Raw genomic sequence first — 16,911 nt, forward strand, 5'->3', positions numbered from 1 at the left:
GTGCAAAAGCTTTCAAGTTTCATTAGGTCCCATTTGTTTATTTTTGTTTTTATTTCCATTTCTCTAGGAGGTGGGTCAAAAAGGATCTTGCTGTGATTTATGTCGTAGAGTGCTCTGCCTATGTTTTCCTCTAAGAGTTTAATAGTGTCTGGCCTTACATTTAGGTCTCTAATCCATTTTGAGTTTATTTTTGTGTACGGTGTTAGGGAGTGTTCTAATATCATTATTTTACATGTAGCTGTCCAGTTTTGCCAGCACCACTTATTGAAGAGCCTGTCTTTTCTCCATTGTACACTCTTGCCTCCTTTATCAAAGATAAGGTGACCATATGTGCGTGGGTGTATCTCTGGGCTTTCTATCTTGTTCCATTGATTTATCTTTCTGTTTTTGTGCCAGTATCATACTGTCTTGATTACTGTAGCTTTTTAGTATTGTCTGAAGTCAGGGAGCCTGATTCCTCCAGCTCCGTTTTTCTTTCTCAAGATTGCTTTGGCTATTGGGGATCTTTTGTGTTTCGATACATATTGTGAAATATTTTGCTCTAGTTCTGTGAAAAATGCCATTGGTAGTTTGATAGGGATTGCACTGAATCTGTAGATTGCTTTGGGTTATTTTATAATTTTTACTGTGAGCCCACGTTTGACACATGGGTTATCTAGAAATATATTGCTGCTTTTTCCACACTTACCTAGAAAACGATCCATATGGTATTGTTCTGGGTTTTTATCATAACTTAAAAGGAAAGTTTCACAATGTCCAGAGCAAATGAAGGAGGACAATGCCCTCAATCCCTCGCAGCAGAAACCTACTTGGGTGACACCCTCCTTGACTTCCAAATGGAAAAGAACAGCCACAGAAGGAAAAATGATGCCATCTAATCATAAATCTGAAGAGGACCTGGGAGAAGCTTCATTTGCTACTGAAAACCTTGCTGATGTCAGTGTCACGTCCTCCAGGAAGCCTGGCCAGCAGCCTGGGCTGAAGTTTGCTGCTGCCACTGAAGCCATCCTCTCGCTGGTGGTTTCACTCCTGGGACCTCCACTAACCAGATCCAGGCTGCCTTCCGGGAGCTGCAGCTCACAATGGTTCCTGATGCCAGGGCTGCCCCCCAGGCTCTCCCAGAGGTGACTCTGTTAACCTGCGCATCATCTCTCTGTGTGGCACAGACTGCCCTCTGCACTGTGTGGACACTGCCATCTCTGCAACAACAAGCAATCTCCCTGAGCGGGTCTGGTGTGATGAGCACTGGCCAGGGAAGTTCTGCATGGGCAGCCCCATCTCCTGTCAACACCTGGAGAAGTCTCACCTGAGCTCTGCTTCTACAGATATCCTGAAGAGATGGAAAAGGAAGAGCAGGCCATTGCTGGAAAGGACATAACCAAGGAAGAATGTCAGGGTGAATGGGCTGCTCCAGCTCCCGAGTTCACTGCTACCCAAGCCAAGGTCGAGACTGGTCTGCAGGTGTGCGGACCTCCCTGCTGGAGAGAGGTGACCAGCCTGCACTGAGCCCTGCCTGCAGCTAACAGGCCCTGCCTGCACCCCACCAAGTGACCTCAGCTGTTTTCTGTTTTGAGACAGAAAACAACAATTATTGGTAAGGCTATGGAGCAATAGAATTTCTGTACACTGCTTGTAGGAATATAAGTTAACACATTGAGAACACTTGGTCAGTATTTATTCAAACTGAACATATACCTACCTTATGACCTAGCAGTTGTACACATACTCACCAGAAATTCATGTACTTATTCACCAAAAATGTGGAGAAGAATGTTCTTTGTAGTGCTATTTATGACTGAGCAAAACTAAAAACTGCCCAAATGACCATCAACTGCAGAATGAATCAAGTGTGCTATTTTTCACAGTGGAACATAATGAACACACTGAGAAGGGGTGAACTCTGGCCGCATACAGGAATGAATCTTCCAAACATAACGCTGTCATGCTGAGTGCAGCCTCACAGACATAGAAACAAACTTATGGTTACCAAGGGGGAAAGGAGGGAGGGAGATAAATTGGGAGATTGGGATTGACATATACACATTACTGTATATAAAATAGAAAACTAATAAGAACCTGCTGTACAGCACAGGGAACTCTATTCAATGCTCTGTGGTGACCTAAATGGGAAGGAAATCTAAAAAAGAGGGGATATATGTATATGTAAAGCTGATGCCCTTTGCTGTACAGCAGAAACTAACACAACATTGTAAAGCAACGATACTCCAATAAAAATTAATTTAAAAGAAACACAAAAAAAACACATAACATTGAATGAAAGGAGCCCTACGGAAAAGAGTGCATATTAGGTGATTCATTAGTGTAAAGTTCAAGGCCATGTATAACGAATGCATGATGCAAGACACGTTTCCCCTGGAGGAGGGTAGTGACTTGGCCAGGGTGGACGGGCTTTGAAGGGAGTTTCTGGGTATATATAGTGATGTGTTTCTTGATCCTGGTGCCTTTCACAAGTTTGGTTCATTTCCGGCAATTCATCCATCTGCACACATGTAGGATTGGTGTACTTTTCTCTCATATGCTATCCTTCAGTAAAAATTGTTTTTAACGTTATGGTGATTTCATTCGATTAAGAGTATTTTCTGAGTTTACTAACTAAGAAATAATGTGTGATTATTTGGATGGAAGAGTTTGTGTATTTCCACCGTGCATCAGATTTTACTTTTACTGTCTCTGAGACAAACTCACATATTTAGTATGGTACAGAGGAGTTATTGATGTAAATGCTTATGCCTGACAAAGATTCCCCCATCACTCATTTCCTTTTTTGAGTATCTTATTATACAGTACATATTTGATTTTAAGTAAGAAAACGATATGTTCAAGATGGAAAGAATAGAACGTTTTATAACTTCTCTTTTCTGAGAAACCAGATGTCAGGCAGAATAAATTAAATAAAATTAAAGTTATATTTATGGGTGGGGAGAATCTTAATTCCACTGTGATTATTGACTACATATTTGAATGCCCCCCTTTCTAAAGTATATATCATTACATTTAAATTGCTTACATATTTTTAGAACCCACAAATGACATAAACTGCACTGAGAAATATTTTTAAAGTAAAGTAAATTATGTGAGAGTATATTCCTCAGTTTATAATACATTAAAAAATTAGTCTTTTCTCTTTGAACCAAGGAAGCTATCTTCCCATCAAATGTACAGAAAATAAATTTCCATCACCACAGAGGGGTTCCCGTGAGCCCTCTCATGGTTAATTCCCTGGTAACTAACTACTTGTCTGCTTCCTATTACTACAGCAATGCCTTTTCCAAAATGTCATTAAGTGAAATCATGGAGTACGTAGTCTTCTGTATCTGGCTTTTTTCACTGAGCTTAATATTTTTGAGATTCATACGGGTTGTTAAATGTATCCATCGTTTATTCCTTTTTATTGCTGAGCAGTGTTCCATTATATGGATTATCACATTTGTTTATCCATTCACCAGTGGATAGACATTTGGGTATTATCCAGTTTGGATCTATTATGAATAGATAAATAAAGCTTCCATGAACATTTACGTGAAAGTGTATGTGTGGACAAATATTTTCATGTCACTTAAGTAAATACCTAGGAGTGAGCTTGTTGGGTCATACAGTAAATGTATTTTTAACTTTATAGGACGCTGACAAAATGTACTGCAAAGTGACTGCACTATTTTGCATTCCTCTCAGCAACGTATGAGAGTTCCAGTTTCCTCATATACCTGCTAAAGCTTGGAATTGCCAGGCTCTTTAATTTTGTCATTTTAGTGCATGTATGGAATTCTCATTATGGTTTAAATTTGCACGGCTAATACTATTAGCGTCTATTCATGTGTTTGTTTGTCTTCTTTGATAAAGTGTCTGTTCAGATCTCTTACCCAGTTTTTAAATTGGGCTTTTGACTTCTTGCTATTGAGTTGTAAAGTTGTTTATATATTCTAATAAAAGACATAAGTCTTCTATCAGATATATGTGTTGCAAATAAATTTTTTTTCCTAGGCTGTAGTTTGACTTTTAATTTTCTTGACCTTTTCTTGACGTTTTCCCTTCTGGTATCATGCTCCTTCAGTCATTCATTCATTGCTCATTCAGCAAATGTGTGTTTGGTGCCTATTATGCCTCACAGTACAATCAAAATTTTTTTAAAAAGAGCTTTCTCCTTTTCCACGGGAAAATGACCTTGGGTTAACCATCTCACACTGTTTCCCTGGAAATGTGAAATGTCAGCTATGTTACTAGTCAACACAATTTATGGCAAAAATGATGCCTGGTTGGAAACAATATTAGCACAGGAGGACGGGAGTGGACTACAGATATCTGGTGGGAAGCCACAGCTTCGGGGTTTCCCTGAGGGCACTGCTCTGGAATGGGCATACTTTTTCTTGGGGATTTCTAGGAGACATTCTCATGGGACAAATACTACAAATGCTATGGGCCGTGGACCTGCTAAGCGAGGGTGGTACCTGCACCCACCCCTGTGGTCTCTTTCCCTTGAAGAGCTAGAGAAGAGGTTCCCACAGGAACTCCCGCTGGTGACGCACTTGATGCTGTGTTCCCATCGACTCTGATGTGTGCCTGGTGCCACGATGGCTCATCGTATCCCACACATGTATCTGGCTCGCTGAACCCAAGACCACTGCCGCTGGTCAAGCAGAGCGTGTGGTTTGGACCCCAAAACACGACGCACAGAAAGTTGAGTGACCACAAAGACCTCGCTTCGGTCTCCATCATCTGACCTCCTCGAAGGGGAGACAGACGACAAAGACTCAGCATCACGGCAGGTGGGGCACTCTGTTGACAATGAAGTCACGTGTGGGAAATAGAGAAGGACAGTGACGAGGGGCTGGTGTGTTATAGAGTGTGCAGGGAGGGCTCTGTGACAGGGACCTCTGAGCAGAGATTTCAAGGACGTGAGGTAGCAGTTTAGGTGGATATCTGTGGGAGAACTTTCCAGGCACAGAAAATAGCAAGGGCACTGGTCCTTAGCAGAAGTGTGCTTAGCGTGTGCAAGGAACAACAAGGAGCTGACGTGGCAGAGCAGAGATGGAGCTGGGAGGCCATCAAGCTTTGGGAGGGCAGATCTTATCCATAGGGCTTTGTAAGCCAGCTGAGTCCAAAGGAGGCATCGCAGGTTCTGAGAGAGGGCAGGACCAGGCTGCTGTATGGAGAACAGACGTGAGACCCAGGGTGGAGGTGGGCAAACCAGTGAAGCTACTGCAGTGATCACATGGAAGGCAGAGTGGGAGCCACTAGGACACTGCACTCCAAGGGGTGAAAAGTGGTCAGACTCCAGGTGAGTTTTGAAGGCCGGGTTTTGTTTCCAGATTAACTTTTTCTTATGAGGAAAAATAAAAATGAGTCAAGGTTGATTGTAAGGCTTGTGATTTAAGCGTCCAGAGGGGTATGTTGCCGCCAATTAAAATGGGGAAAATCGGGGGCTTCCCTGGTGGCGCAGCGGTTGAGAGTCCGCCTGCCGAAGCAGGGGACACGGGTTCGTGCCCCGGTCCGGGAGGATCCCACATGCCGCGGAGCAGCTGGGCCCGTGAGCCATGGCCGCTGAGCTTGTGCGTCCAGAGCCTGTGCTCCGCAACGGGAGAGGCCACAGCAGTGAGAGGCCCGCGTACCACAAAAAAAAAAGGGGGAAAATCGGAAGAGCGATTTTGGAAGGAAAATTGAGAGTCCCTGTTGCCCATTAGAATGCCCATTAGACATCTATCGAGAGATGCTGTATAGATTGTCAGATGGAAGAGGTTCTGGAAAGTTTGAGAATAAAGGTATAAATTCCAGAGTCATCAGGATATGGATGGTATTTGAAACCAAAGCAGTCCAAGAGCTGGGCCCAGATACTTATTAATTGTTAATTTAATCGAGCACAAGAATTTCAATGGATTTACACATTTTTCAGGTTTTAATTCTGCTTGAGAATTTCATAATTTTTCAGTAAAGCGGTATGAGCACAAAGAGCTCTATAAAAATATGTGTAGAGTACACAGTCCTTGCTTTGCATGTGTGTTACTAACAAAAAGACGACTCCAGAAATGCAGTACTCCCATCAGGACAGGGACCTTAGAAAATACTTTTTTCTCAATTTGCTTCAAAGGAAAAAAAAGCCTTCATTCTAGAATGCTTACATTCATGGCAGGATATGGTTCACATAAAAGTGGACTGTTATTCAACATGAAACATTCTAGACAACTTAATTTTTATTGTCTCCAACACCTGTTGTTAGGAAAGAGAAAACAAAATGTGCACAAATGTCACATGTGCAGGGTCACCATGACCAGTGGCTTGATTTACATTCTCTATGAAAACAATCAGAGCAAAGACTGCTTAGAGCCAGCATATCTAGATTCAAGCATCAAAAGGTAAAAGTTGCCAGGCTACAAGAAGGGAGGGCTTCCAGCTCTGCCTGGGAGATAGGAACTGAGGGTCCAGGAGGAGCAGAGTCTTACTTTTCACTGTATCCCATTGTGCCTCATCCTGCCCAGTTTCCTTTTTTAAGGAAATACAGTGTTTGATAAAGTATAAATCAACTTCAATTAATTAAATCAAAATGAAACCTAAGATGTTAATGGAACTGGAGATACTGATGTCAGCAGCTCCTATGGAGCCAAAAAGTCCCGATGGCTTCAATCACCATTAAGTTTATGGCTTTAGGTTCTATAAACCATACGAACGCTTCCTTTTCCCTCTTTCTTTGGCCCCCGCAAAACAACCTTTAACTTCAGTGCTTTAGATGCAGTCAATTTGTTTTCTTTTCCTCTTTTCTATTAGCCCCTGCAAGACAAGCTTCTAAGTGGATTGAGAATTCTAGCTAGATTGGCAACCTTAAAGATCATAAACATTTGAGAGATTATGATTTCTTGCCATATGCAGCTGAAAAAATAAATGACACTAAAGAGCAAAAGTGCTTATGGTTGGCTGTTGAACAACACGGGTTTGAATTGCTTGGGTCCACTTGTAGGGGCATATTTTTCCATAGTAAATACTAAACTGATCCATGACTGGTTGAATCCATGGTACAAGGAGCCCAAGGTACCCAGGGCGACTGAAAGTTAAAATGTCGGGAGGTGGAGTCCCCCGGAACCCCACGATGTTCAAGGGTCAACTGTATTTTTTAAAGAAACAAAACGTGCATGTGTAGGGGAAACTATCTGGCTTCTTTCTATGTCTCCAGATTATTCTTTGGGGGACCCTTTGCAAAACGCTTTAAGCACCTACTCAACCCAGCACACAGACCAGTGTGGTTCTAACTGATACATCACAGAGTTTTTATCTGCATGTTATTAATTTCTCTCTCCTTTCTGCATCTTTTCCCTTTGCCTCTTCTCTAGTATTCTGTACACATCTGTACACATGTGTATTCTGTACATATACTCACGCGCCCAACCCTAGATAATAATTTGTGACGAGGATAATGGACAATTCGCATCACCCTGCTGTGTGACGACAATCTGACAAGCAAAAGGTATGGCACAAGGCATTTAAAGGTAAGGAAACTATTTCACCGCGAGTGTAATATAACAGATAAGCCAGCTTATCTCCATAAAAGATTAGTTCAAATACTGAGCTATGATATGTTTGAATTCATTTAGGGATCCTGCTGATATCTGGAGATATTCATCATCCCTAAGTGATGATGCGCTGTCTTGCTTCTCCTCCCCTGGGCTAGAACACCAACTATCTTGCCGTTAGATTCCCTTTGTCTCTTCAACTTTTCAAGCTAATTATTTTAGAGCATCCATGCTCACATCCTGTGTCTTCTGTCTGTAAAATCTTTTTCCTTCCTTATGTTAAAATTGGATAATATGGGGTCTGCTGATGGAGATGACACAGCAACCTGTGACACTGCTACTTGGCTTTGCTGTTCTCTTCTAAGTATCCCACCCCACCCCTCTCCTGTCCCAGATGTTTGTATTTAGATGTGTGATGGGAAGGGAATTTTTTTAATTTTTAAGCTTATAAAATCCTTGTGACAGCCTGTTTCTCTGAGTCAGAATTAAACTAGGACCTGGTGTGACTCCCATGTCATGGGGCTTTCACGAGACAAAATCTTTTGGTCTTCCCACTAAAGAGTCTATATATTTCTTTAAGTTACTCAGGGACTCAGAGTCACAGCTACATATTCACTGGATTCTGGTTGTCATAATAGAAAATATCCCTGATTCTTTTCTGCCATTTTTTGGCCAGTCTCGTGAAGCACCCAGAATGGGAACACTACCCTAGCTCTTTTGCTCCCTCTGAAATCACTTGTTATTCTCCAAAATGCAAAGGGAATTTTTTTTTTCTTTCTGGAAAACATATATCTGGGTAAAGCTTTTAAAACTAGAACTGGATATTTTGTTAATTCAAAATCAAATTTAGTGACTATACTAGCACACAAAAGGGAACAGGCTCCTTTAATAGGCTTTTTATTGTGGTAAATGTATGACTATAATTTAACCATTTATAATCAAAAACAATTCTAATATCTTTTCTTTGTCTTAAATCAGCTTAAGTAAGGTATTCAAAGTGACATTCATGTATTTTAACATATTTATACTCCTGAGAAGCCATCATCACAGTCAATATAAAGAACACATCAATCACTCCCTAAAGTTTCCCAGTGCCCCACTGGTAGTCCTGCCCTCCTGTTCCACTGCAATGGCCTTTCCTCTATCCTCAGGCACTTACTAGAATTTTAGATAAATAGAACCATGTGACATGTAACCTGTTTAGTTTGGATTCTTTCACTCAGGATGACGATCTTGAGATTCACCCATGTGTCGTATGCTGAGTGTTACCCTATTATATGGATTTGCCACAACTTATTTATTCACCTACTGGTGAACATTCAGGCTGCTCCCAATATTAGACTATTACAGATGAAGATGTTATGAACGTTTGTGTTCAAATATTTGTGTGAACATGTGCTTTCATGACTCTTGCATAAATACCTAGGTGTGGAATGGCTGGATTATAAGGTAGGTGTATGTATAACATTTTGCCAAACAGTTCTCCTACATGGTTGTGCTGTTTTCCATTCATACCAGGAGTTTATGAGAGTTCCAGCTGTTCTACATCCTTGCCAACACAAGACGTGGACAGGCTTTTTAATTATAGCATTTCTAGTGGCTCTATAGCAGTATCCCAATGTGGACTTAATTTACACGATGACGAGCATCTTTTCATATGCTTGCTTGCCATTCATAGATCCTGCATGAAGAGTCTATTAAATCTTTTGACTATTTCTATTGGAGTGCTTATTTTCTTATGAAGTATTGGACATTTTTTATGTATTCTGGGTAGAAGTACTTTATTAGATATGTGATTGCAAATATTTTCCCCAGTTTTGAGCTCATGTTCTTTTAACAGTATCTTTTGGAGAGCAGTTCTCACTTTTGATTAAATCCAATTAATCAATTTGTTTTTGGGGGGATGTTGCTCTTGGTGTTGTATCTAAGAAAACTTTGGTCTCCATCTTTTGGTATCATAGCTAAAAGATCCAAGATCACAAGATCTCTTCCTATACATTTTACAGGTTTAGATTTTATATTTAGGTCTATAATCCATTTTGAGCTAACTTCTGTATACTGTACCAGGTATGAATCAAAGTTCATTCATCTGCGCACAGATGTCCAATTGTTCCAACACCATTTGTGGAAAAGACTATTTTTTTCTCCATTGAATTTGCCTTGATACCTTTGTCAACCCTCAAATAACCATTATATGTGAGTCCCTTTCTGGACTCTTTATTAAGTTCCAGTGATAGGTCTATTTCACACCATGACTACAGTGTCTTGATTCCTCTAGATTTATAAGAGTTTTAAAGTCAGGTAGTTTATGTCTTTCAACCTTATTATTCTTTCCAACATGGTTTGACCTATTCTCTTCCTTTGCATTTCAATATGAATTTTAGAATCAACCTGTCAATTTCTACAAAAATGTCTCCTGGGGTTTTGATTGAAACTGCCTTGGATCTTTCGGTCATTTGGAGGGTGGGGGAAATTACATCTTAACAATATTGAATCTCTGATCCATGAACATGGTAAATCTCTCCATTTATTCAGGTCTGTCTTAATTTTCATCAGCAGTGTTTTGTATTTCTAATGACAGTGCAGTGCCTGGAACCCAACAGTAATTTTGTCATCTTTTGTTGAACTGAACGGAAATAAACCTATAATGAGAGAAATCAAGCCTTATCGTCAACTTTTAATAAAAGTATACAGTGTATAATAGCCCTGCAAAAATTATCCTGATTATCAATACACGTTAACAAGAATGCCATTTAGAATGTTATACAACTTCATACTGATTAGATAACATCTGCTTAGACAAGCTTAGTAAATTCTCAAATCAATCTTGGTGTAGTTGCTAAATAGGTTAATATTTTAAATTCCCTTTTGAACCTGTTCCATTTCCCTTCTTAACTTCTCTTTCCCTGGAGGGGCTGGTATAGAGTTAGCCTTTCTTTATGTAAGTCTCACTATTAATTCTCCTTTTGTGTATTCGGACAACCAATAGCCACACTCTCACCCATTCTTTGCCCTCTGCTCCCACTTCATGAATAAATGGCTCCGTAACTATTACCAGACCATCCTACTCAGGGTGCTGCAACGCTCACGAAGCATAGAACTGAACCGATTTCTCCCATGCTGCAATTCGCATTCAGTACCTGGAACAAACATTACAGGCCCTTGTTTCCCTTCTCTTACTCCACAACTATACATGAAGCAGGTTTATACATATTTTAACTGATGCAGACCATCGTGCTTTTCTTTCCTTAAATAAATTCCATCTTGAAATGGATCACTGATTTCTTTCTTTCATCTGAATAGAAATTATACCATATATCTTTAAATTTTTATTTTTTAGATGCCTTAGTTAGGGATAACAATATAATCTATAGGACCACATAATAAGAGAAATGGAAAAAAACAAAACTTAAATCATTAAGTTATGGTACTACTACCTACTAGAAGGAAACACAGGAATTTGAGAAAACTTATATAAAAAGGGTTTAATTTACTATAAAAACCTTAAGCTGTGAGTTCTGATTTAAGGGTCAGAAGAAAAAACGGCTATTCGTGGTTGTATGCCTCTTGTGACTTGCTGACAGGAGGAATTAAAGTTAGAATTGAAGTGTATATATAGCCCCGAAGAACAGATCATCTGAAATAGTTTTTTAAAGAAATATGCTGTAGTAGATTTTAACCAAGTTTTCATAATAGAAAGTAGAAATAAACAGACCAGAATCTATTAAGGACATATCGAATGTTTGCTTTGAATCTAATAAGAGGAAAATCAGCCTAATTTTATAGTTTCCTGTTTTTTGCATTTTAAAGATTTTGCCCTTAAATGTCATTGTTTTCCTTCAGCTAGTTTGAGCTGTCTTGCTGGAGGGCTATTTTTATGAACTGGAACCTTGGACCAACAAGATAGGAATAGTCTTCGTTAGAGGAATTTACTCCCATCCAGGATGGGACACTTGTCATCAAGAGATAAAGGTAACATTATTACAGGAGAGAAAGAAGAAATGTTTCAACACATCTGTTGAAATCTATTTGACAGTGGAGAGAGTCGACTCTAAAATGACATCATTTTCTATAATCCTAAGAGGCATCTAATTTATCTGGAAGCCAGTAGTTTTCACTCCTGATCACCAGCGTCTCCGAGATTCCAAAACAACCTCAGGGTCAAGGCTTAGTTGTACACCCGCAGGGGTCAAGATTGGTCTTTATCAAGTAATCAACCTACTCAGGGAGGATGAGAAGATAATGCAATAGTTTATGTATCCTAAAAACAATGAGTAAATTATAGTTTTACATGTTAAGGAAAAACTAAAACAGGGCACGATTTCTCAGGGCACAATCCACAAGTGTCTTCAGCAGAAGTATCTGAGGGAATTCTAGAGTCTACTTTTGTATCAAGCTCCCCAACTAACGGTCGTGCACATTAAAATTTGAGGATCATTGTTCTGAAGTTTCTCACTTGAACCACTAGCCAATGCGAAAAGTACAAAATGCTTCTTGTAGAGTATACACAGTACACAAGAAACAAGAAAGGAGTTAAAAGAGGAGAAATCTGTGTGGGCTGCTCTCAGAAGATGACATTGAAAATACATAACTTAGGCTGAAACTTCAGAGAGAAGAAGAAGATGCTTCTTCTAGATTTTAGAAGCAGAGTGATACAAGGCAAAGAGAGGCATGTGTAAGCCTGCAACGTGAAAAGTCTGAAAAGAGAATGGCCAGAGTCTTATACGGGACATAGTCTGGGTGATGGGCAAGGTAAAATCATATAGATCATATATGGCTTGATGTAGTATTCATCTTCTTAAATTTGATGATAATTTGATTGAAAAAAAACAGGTAAGGAATTAGATCTAGCAACAGTATAAATAATTAATTATTTATATATATGCGAATAGTAATGGGAAAAAAAAAACAGAGGTAAGGAGTTTGGCTAAGTAACTGCTTCAGAAAAGATGCACTGAAGGGAAGAGAGAGGTCCAGGCTTGCTGTGTGACAGGTCGTCTCAGTGTCCTGCTACAGAGACTGAATAAGTGTGAGAGAATGTATTCTATCTCCACTGATTATCCCTTATACCACAGAGTATAGCCAAGAATTGACTGGGTTTTTTTTTTTTTCATTTCATTGGAAAAAAACATAAGAACAGAACAAAATCTAAAGGGTCAATTTGTTTTATTATCATTAATAAATAACTCCAAATATTTAGTAGCCAAAAGATTTCACAAGCATTATTTTTCCAATAAACAATTCAGACTTGAGAAGAGCCTTTGCTGTTAAATATGGAACCCAATTAAGACAGTAAAGATACCAATTTTCCAGTCACTGCCATCTCACTGCCTATAATGCACATTTTGAGTCATTGAATTGGCACATAGCACATAAAATAAAGATTAAGTCAATCTTTAGTAATCCAGATGTTAAAAATAAACACATTCTGAGAGATTTCCTTTTCTGCATTACATGCCTGTCTAAAGGACTTCTTGGCTTCATAAAATTGAGTCTGTCATCTATCTTTTCTTCTAAAGACCCTATGCAAATTCACTCTATTGTCAATGCAGTAAAAACTCTTGCTATATTATATTTTTAGGACCTGATGTTGCATACATTTTGGAAACTCGTCCCCTGAAAAGGAATTCTAAGACCAAAACACTTAGAAAATGTTGAGAAATACCATGGAAAATCATTTTAATGACTTGAGGCCATGATGGCAGGGGAAAGCAATCAATCTAAAGGGAAATCTATGCAAGGAAATGGATGAGACTGTTTCTGGTAATGTGTATGTGAAGGGATACCACTTATCAGTAAGGTTTTTGTTGACCCAATACTAGCATTATGCATGTAGCATGTGATGTCGACACCTCTCCCCTCAGCCCCCGTGAGTGCACCTGAAGCTGAGGTCCACACACCTGGGAAGCTAACTTCCTACCTCAAGGATCTGTTTCTCTTCTATGTTTGAGGTTGATTTTTGACCCTTACAGGACGACGAAGTACTGGAGGGCTGAAGAGTTAAGATCACAAGGACCACCTTCAAACAACAGGGGATGAGATTTGGTGGGTAAATGTGCCAAACTTCCTATCCTCCAGAGGGGCAGGCCAGGGTTGCTCCCCGTAGTTTCTGAAAGCGTTTCCCACAAGGCTGAGCCCCAACTGCACGCAGCAATAGCCCGCTCACTACACAAACTCTTTTGGCTTTTCTTCTTTCTCTCTCCCTCTTTCCCACTTCATTGGCTCGGGTCTCCCTCAAAGGTTCATGTCTTGGAGGAATTCAGACTAAGCCATGAACTAATACAAAATGAGAGATGAGTCTAGAAGGTGTCTCCAAGAAACTCCACTGCTACACAGAATTAAATTAAATCAGATATCCAAGGGTATCCAACACATAAGGCGTAATTTATTTCAACACTCCTTTAACATTAATAGGCTATATTATTAATTTAGGAAATTAAATTTTCATGTTTATTACACATTTTCAGAAATTTATTAGTGGCCCTTAGGCATATATTTTGCAAGTATTATAGTCATCAGACAGGACTTGGGTGTCAGCCCCTAATCAACATGGTCTGGAATATATTGGGAAAACTGCTTACCATTTTTAATACCTAAGATGTCCATGAAGAAACACGTCAACAATAGCATGTTTAAAGGGCTTGACAAAAATCTTGCTAAATGGGGACTTAGCTGGTTGAAGAGACATGCTAGTGAGATAACTAGGGCTTAGAGTAGAAAAGTTAAGAAGATGAAAGGGAATGTAGAGAGATCTTCCTAGTTTCTTTAAGATTCTGTATATGCTTCCTCGGTGCAAAAGCACCCAGGGTTAGAAGCTCTCTTGTTTCCCATCTTTACTTGCTCTCTCTTCTTCCTGTCCACTGACCTAGACTCTGAGTCAATTTTTTTCCATCAGAGCAGATATTAGAAATGGAAACACTAACAGGATAGTTGTGAAGGCAGAAAGCTATCAAACACTGGTCTGCTCAAACAACCCTCATTCCCTCCTCTTTCCTATCCCCAAATTTCCACCTTTCAAGCAACCTTTTCTGAACTTTATTTTTTATTAATTTTTATTGGAGTATAGTTGCTTTACAATGTTGTGTTAGTTTCTGCTGTACAGCAAAGTGAATCAGCTATATGTATACATATATCCTCTCTTTTTTAGATTCTTTTCCCATATAGGTCATTACACAGTATCGAGTCAAGTTCCCTGTGCTATTCAGCGGGTTCTCATTAGTTATCTGTTTTATACATAGTAGTGTGTATATGTCAATCCCAATATTCTAATTCATCCCACCACCACCCCTTCCTCCCTTGGTAACTATAAAAGTTTGTTCTCTACATCTGTGACTCAATTTCTGCTTTGCCAGTGAGTTAATCTGTACCATTTTTCTAGATACCACATCTAAGCTATATTATACGGTATTTGTTTTTCTCTTGAAACTGTTTTGGTATTGGGAAAGTGGCATTTCACATAAGCAACAAGTTGCTGAAGACTTGGCATATTTTGAAACTTTGATAATCCAAACCTAGTTTTTCCAAATTGAGAATTGGGGGTTGGGGGTGGATAATATCTACCTAAAATGAATAATTTACAACAAATGTGCTTTTTGGGGGATTTTTGCTTTAACATCTCCTTTTAATTTAGCAATATTACCTCTAATATTTTTGTAGAGGTCTCCAAAACTATGCCTAATGTATAATGACAATTATGAGGAATTCTTCATAGTATTTCATCACTTCTAACTTCCTTTCCAAAGTTACTGATTTTAAAGCTTGTTTTTCAGCACTAAAAGGAGTACCACCAGTTAAACAGTATTTGGATACCTTTTTATGTCATCTAAAAATATTTTCAATCGTGATAACAGTGAATGGTAAAATAACAGCAAAGTGGTCACCACAACCCCTCATACAAGTCCCCATTCCATGAACAATAGCTGGGTTCCCAAGATGCTGACCTAGGGGTGGACATTTCTATTTATCAGCTGAAGTGGTGCCATGTGACAGTAGTGTAAACAGTTTGCAAGTCACTTGCCAGACCAGCCTTGAAATATTCTTTGTTTTTATGTGCTATACATAATACACATTATCTCATATTTTTCAAAAAGAGAGATTGCATTAATATTTTATGTTACTTGGTTGACAATTCCCATAAAATAAGATAGACATTGTGTTTAAATGAAATTTTCAGAAAAATTCTAAATCACAAAATTGTCTGGGTTCAAGATTGATGGTAAATAAAAAGTTGGTCTCTAGTAATATGACAATCCAAAATTTTTTATGAGTCTTATGACCACTAAGCATGAATTCTGATCAACCATATTAACACCATAAGAACATGTAAGAAACAAAGTAAATAAATGAGAAGTTTAACAAATAAGTCGTCTGGATAACCTGCACTTAGGTAGAGCTGGAATTCTGTTCCTGCTGGCTTTGCAGGAAGTTTTTTGTTGGAGATAATAGTGCTCAGTAAAAAAGAGTAAGTAAATAAGGAGAATAAGGAAAAGCAATTGCCTAATCTCTTCTGGAGTCCTGGCAATAAGTATAATGAGATGTAAAAACATGTGAGTATTCTGTTATAATCATAGCTTTCACTAAACAAAAAACATACTTTACTGGTACTAAAATTTCCTCCAAGTCAATAAATTTTATATGTTTATTTTAGATGTAAGCTAAAATATTTTAACAAGAAATCAACTTTATTCCCACATCTGTTTAGCCCAGCATGGCCTTTGAAATTTTGATAAATAATTTGGTAAAGGTAAAAGTAAATTTGCCTTCCATTGTAGTCGTATTAATTTTCTGAACAAAAAAAATTTATTCAGGGAACATTTTGACTCTACAAAGGATACATTTCTCTATAATTATAGCCCCTTATCTTGCTTGGCTGAGCAAAGGTAAGAAAGAAACTGCTCTGCATGTATAGAGATAAGCTAAATACACAGAAAATAAGAAGGTATGCTGGATATTAATAGAAAAGCTGGATATGAAAAACTATTCTCCATTTAGTTAACTATGCTATGAAATAATAAAATGATTACAAACTGGAGAAATTGACTTTGCAGGCATCTTTGGTATTGTGTATTTAAAAAGCATCACTTACTCTTTTCCCATTTAGTTTTTAAGTGAAATGAACTAACATTAGAAATCCTTGGACTTTGAAAACGAACCTTTTTTAATTTTATTTTTATACAGCAGGTTCTTATTAGTTATCCATTTTATACATATTAGTGTATATGTCAGTTCATCACACCAGCACCATCACACCGTCAATCAAGTCCGGGAAGCGCAGAGAGTCCCATACAGGAAAAATCCAAGGAGCAGCCTGTCAAGACACATATTAATCAAACTATCAAAAATTAAATACAAAGAAAAAATATTAAAAGCAGCAAGGGAAAGACAACAAATAACA

The 16,911-nt window shown here is 38.6% G+C and overlaps 1 pseudogene; it reads left to right on the top strand.

Annotated features, from left to right (window-relative positions):
• Positions 1-752: 752 nt before the first annotated feature.
• LOC114903038 lies at positions 753-1,506 on the top strand (annotated as a pseudogene).
• The last annotated feature ends 15,405 nt before the right edge of the window (positions 1,507-16,911 follow it).

The sequence above is a fragment of the Monodon monoceros genome, unplaced genomic scaffold (genome assembly GCF_005190385.1).
Source record: "Monodon monoceros isolate NGI ecotype Baffin Bay Population unplaced genomic scaffold, NGI_Narwhal_1 Super_Scaffold_20, whole genome shotgun sequence".
Lineage (NCBI taxonomy): Eukaryota > Metazoa > Chordata > Mammalia > Artiodactyla > Monodontidae > Monodon > Monodon monoceros.